Source organism: Punica granatum, chromosome 3, assembly GCF_007655135.1.
Source record: "Punica granatum isolate Tunisia-2019 chromosome 3, ASM765513v2, whole genome shotgun sequence".
Taxonomy (NCBI): Eukaryota; Viridiplantae; Streptophyta; class Magnoliopsida; order Myrtales; family Lythraceae; genus Punica; species Punica granatum.
Window position 1 is genome coordinate 18,151,747 of NC_045129.1, and position 5,334 is coordinate 18,157,080.

Sequence of the window (5,334 nt, forward strand, 5' to 3'; positions counted from 1 at the left end):
GCGTGGTAAGGTTAGAGAGCTAAGCGTGCCAAGGTGTGGTCTTAAGAAATGGCGAAACCACTAGCTGTCCTCACTGGCTTATAGTGTAGCGCCACGACCTTTGGGGTCTGTAGGTATAAGCGGCGGGTGGGTCTCAGTTTGATTGTAGATTGAATGTGGTCGTATGCTTGTAGAGGTGTTCAGATAATGAAGTAGTCACGAGGGTTAGATCACCGAAGTTCTCTCAATGTACAAGCGAAGTATGTCTGGAATGCAAGGGAATGAGATGCCAAGTAGCTAACACCAGAAGTTACAGCTAGGCTACTTGAAATGGCGGAGAATATGGGTAGCTCGACTGAAGTAGCCGAAAAGTAGAACCCGGCCCAGAAGCTGAGATTAATGTAAGTAAAGGAATCACCCTGAAATTGAAGTACAAACTAATCCTACCTGAAAGCAAGGGATGGTGGAAAGGGATAGGAGAAGCCGTGAGCTCCGTAAGTAATTGTAAAGGACGGGTAGATAAGATATGTAGATGCGAGTGCATGTAATGTAGGTACGTAAATGGTGCGCGAGTAGAATTGAAATGTAAGATAAGAACGTATGAGAACGAGGGTTGCTCGTAGTTGTATCCGAAAAATAGAACCCGGCCCAGAAACTGAGATTAATGTAAGTAAAGGAATCAGCCCTGAAGCTGAAATTGAAGTACAAACTAATCCTACCCGAAAGCAAGGGATGGTGGAAAGGGATAGGAGAAGCCGTGAGCTCCGTAAGTAATTGTAAAGGACGGGTAGATAAGATATGTAGATGCGAGTGCATGTAATGTAGGTACGTAAATGGTGCGCGAGTAGAATTGAAATGTAAGATAAGAACGTATGAGAACGAGGGTTGCTCGTAGTTGTATTGAAACTGTGCGTGCGTGCGTGGTGTGGTGTGTGGCGTGCGTGCGTGCGTGCGTGTGTGTGGGGGGGGGGGGGGGGGGGGGGGGGGGGGGGGGGGGGGGGGGCTGGTTTGGGTGCTACAATGAGTGCCTCTTCTTTTTTTTTATAGGGTCGGACCTAGAAGACTCGTACATAGTAAGTTTCGGTTTTATTGTGATGAAATAAATGGAAATAAGAAACTATCTACCTGCTAATAGCTTGGAAATAAATATAAACTTAGCTAGAATAGACGAACTATCATTATTAACAAATAATCTTGCCCATGTTGGAATAGTTCCCAAGAGTATACTCTTCTCATCAAGAAAACAATCCTTGGCTACTTTGAGAAGGTAGCCAGCTATGTCTCTATGTCCAGATTTGTGCACCAACTCTATCTAGGAAAGGATCAAAGAGTTTTCCTTGTGTAGCCGCTAACCGTGTATGCCTAGCTATTCCCAAATTTAATTCGCCTTGGGAAGGAAACAATCCATAGCTGCCATGTAGAGACACTCCAGCCATATATGCACGTCCAAGTTCATGATTGACTCTATTTTGGAAAGAATCGAGAAACTTTCCACGAGAAGCTGCCAGCCATGTGATCTCTCGGTTGTTCCTTTATCTAGCTTGCCTTGCCATGGAAACTATCTCTTACTACGATGTCGAGTATGTTAGCCTTGCGTGTAAGCCCATATACATGGATGGGCATTTTCTTGGAAAGAATGGGAGTTCTTTAACTGTAAAGGCTGTCAGCCATGTACCCTTAGCTAATTGCTATCTGATCAGCCCGGCTAGAAATTTCTATAGTCTCCTTCGTGAATTACCCAACTCGGCAATGTCTGTCCAAATGGGTTGTGCCATGGTTTCCCGAGTTGGGTTTAAGAATTCGACCATGGGTCACCTCCTTGCTTGGGCTCCTTTATATGTCCAGTAAGCAATGTCATCTCGTGGACCTCTAATTAGACCCGAATTTGACTAATTGGGTTTAATAAAGTACCACATAGGGCACAGGCTCCACAACCTATGCTAGGTGCAAAAAACGAGTGTAAACAAAACCCCCCATATGTCTAGCCGTGCGAGTAATGAGTCGAGTATGACTTGACATGTAATTATGAGATTTTCGCACCAATCCCGATAATGACGAAGAAATTATTCCCAGGCTAAAGAGAGTTAGCCGCACGGCTATTGTAGCCGTTATGACTTATAATCTGCTAACGAGCTCCCCTTGGGTTGGGTTTCAGCTAGGCCCATTAAGTGCAAGCTTAACCTCATGAATGCCTAACCACTTTTCTTCTTCTTCCTTCACATCATTCACTCACAATTTCTTCTTTCCCTTTCTCATTCTAGCTCTTGGCTACTCTTTCTCTCTAGCTCATCGGATTCTGACTTCTTCATCGCCGTCGACAAGCATATTGTTGCGGCATTTTAATGCGTCGTTGTTAGCACCCCATTTTGGTTCACCGGCTTCAGAGGGGTAAAATCGTCATTTCTGTCATCCGTATGAGGGAAGTATTTTCAACTGATCACTCAAGCATACACGATTTCGAAAATGGGACATTTTCCTAGCTCCACGCCAATTTTGCAATTTTTCAGGAAAATACTCTACAGAATGTCTTCGAATTTCACGTGCATCAATTTCAATTTTCGAAATCCGGGACGATAATTTAAGGTCGGAAAATATTTTGTTGCATAACATTGATTCATAAATTTTTCTGAACACAATGCCGGTTTCGGATCATTTTTTCGACATCCAATTGTAAATACGAGAATTTAAATCTATACGTGCATTAAATTTGAATTTCTAAATCTTAAAAAAAAAAATGGTTAGAGGCAACGGTCAGAAAAAGGTCTGACCGTTGCCCCTCTGTTGCCCCATGTCCTGTTGCCCCCATTTCCTCTTCTTCTTCTCCTTCTTCTTCTCTTTGCCCTTTTTTTTTTTTTCGATTGGTCCAAAAGGGAAAACCTCCAGCTCACTCTCTCCCTCTCACTCTCCCGCAGCTCCCACGCAAACCCTAGCTCATCTACACACACTCTCTCTCTCGGATTCTCACACCTCATTCGGCCGAAACCCTGGCCGCTCTCCCCTTTCCTTCTTCTCCTCAGCCGAAAAATCCTAGGGCACCTCTCAAACTTGGGAAAAACGAAAACCCTAATGGAGGCCAGAAAAAAACCCTAGCGAACTCTCACTCGGCCGCCTCTCTTCCCGCAACCCTCAGCTCACGTTCCTCTCTCGGACCCCTCAGCTGGAGCGACTCTTTCCCTCAGCTGGTTTCTCCTTTTCCCTCGGTTGCTCTCTCCCACAGCGGACGCGGACCCTCAGCTCGACTTTTTCTTTTTCCCAGTTGGAGCTCTCAGCTCGTCTCTGAACCTGCCCTAAGCTCCCATTCCTCCCTTAGCTAGTCCGAGTTCCCTTGTGCTCGTGGGCTCACAGACGAACCCCCTCAGCTCGACTCTTTCCTTTCACCCATTCCCTCTCACGACCCTCAACTCCTTCAGCTCACACTCTGAATCATCTCCTCTCCATTGCGTCCCCTGTCACTCTCCTCTCAAAACCGACACCCTCAGTTCGTCCTTGCCGCCTCTAAGCCCACCCTGACCATCCCTGACCAACGCCGAACTCGCTGGAACTCTGTCTAGGTGCTCTCGGGTCCCCTCAGCTCAGGATTTCATTTTCCTTCGGCTCAGGCGTAACCGTCACTACTCTCACCCTCACCGTGCCCTCAGTTCTGTAGCTCGACGTCTCACGACCCTAAGGTCGCCTCGAGCCACACCCAGGGACCTCTCAGAGATCAGGTGCAACCATGCGTGGCCACCAGAATCACCAGGGTCACTATCCTTTCTTTCGGTTTTGCTTTCCTTTAACCGGGTCTTGTATCCCTCAGGTGATTACAGGTTCCGGCGCCCATGAGTCGCTGGCCGCCGTATTCAAAGGTCCCCGGAGTGCCCGGAGCTCCCTCGCCAGCTCGGAGGAGCAGCCAGGACCGTTCGCGCCAGCCCATTACCTTTTCCAGCCGTTCTTCCTCCAGTCGGGTCTGCTATACCCGACCGGATACCCGACTCTGACCCGACTTCCAGAATCTCTTATTTCTACCCGAACTAGGTATAGATCTCGACTTAGTAGCATGATTAGGGCTCATTTCCATATTAATGTTTGTTTAAATGATGTTAATGTGGAGTAAACGTTCGTGAGTTATACCAAAACCTGGTTTTATAAACTTTTCTAGCCGTCTCATTTCATTCCCTACCACTATTTTTTTTCATTTTTTAATCATTCCAAACTTTCAAATTCGTTTCAGATAAGTCCTAGACCATTTTCGACGTTTTTCAGTTCGGCCACAGAATTTTTGGAAGATTCAAACCATTCCCGAAAACTTTTAAACTTGTTTCAGTTCAGTCATTGTGACATTTTCCACTTTTTTCAGATCAGTCCCGAACTTTAAAATCTGTTTCAATCAGGTCCCAGGCCATTTTTAATTCCCGTTCAGTCACAGAACTTTTCAGACGTTTCAAATTAGTCCAGAGAATTTTTCAAGCTGTCTCAAATCAGTCCCCAGGAATTTTAACCGAATTACCAAATCAGTCCTTGTTCTTTCAAAATTATTTTAATTCGATCCTTGAGCAATTTATAAGATGTGTGTTATGATCGTGATTGATATATGATTGTGTGCAACTGTGTTTTATATTTGATTTTTGATCGAACGATAAATCATAAGTTGAATGCGTTAGATTTGAATAAGTTGCTTCGTAAGCCCATAGTTTCGAAGGCAAATAATGCATCAAAATGGTTTAATTAATCACTTGAATTTAAAATCGACGAATTAATTTTATTGTGATCATTTTGCCCATATTCGTGTGCTTGGAATGATGAATGTGTCTTTGATTAAAACCTCACATGAATTGGTTTAATCACATAAAGTTGATTAAAAATTGGATTTAGCCCCAAAACGGTCGGGAATTAGAGTTTTCTAGGGGCGGTCCACCAATGACCATTTCGGCGGCTCGAAACCCATAAACTAAGCATTTGGCAAATTTTAATTAATGTAATCAATAATTCCACTTATGGGGTAATTGGGACATTCACGCGATTAATTGATTCACTTGGCCCTAATAACTTTGCATGAATCAATAATTAATCGGTAACACGCGTCGATAAGTTGCAAATATGCATTGGCGCCTTTATCAAAATTCGCAATTTTACAAAAAAAAAAAAACCTGAGACACGCGTTCCGATGTGGCATGGATGTTTAGGAAGAACTTGCACGTCCTGACTCGAGGTCTCACATGATTTCAAGTAACTCAAGTCGGGGTGTGTAAGTTCTTTTTAGATCACTTCAGGATAGATTGACCGGTTCTTTGGCTCTTTCGAGATTCTTGCACAACCATGGAAGATTCAGGGAATTGGTTGGCGCCGATCACAGGCCGAGGTGGCATGCACTGCGTA

General features: G+C 44.5%; 1 long non-coding RNA gene across 1 annotated transcript; it reads left to right on the forward strand.

Moving 5' to 3' along the window:
• The first annotated feature begins 2,839 nt into the window (after positions 1-2,839).
• Positions 2,840-5,104, forward strand: LOC116199248. The gene is made up of 2 exons (XR_004155506.1): positions 2,840-3,686; positions 3,776-5,104. It is a non-coding gene; the product is annotated as an uncharacterized LOC116199248 (long non-coding RNA).
• Positions 5,105-5,334: the final 230 nt, after the last annotated feature.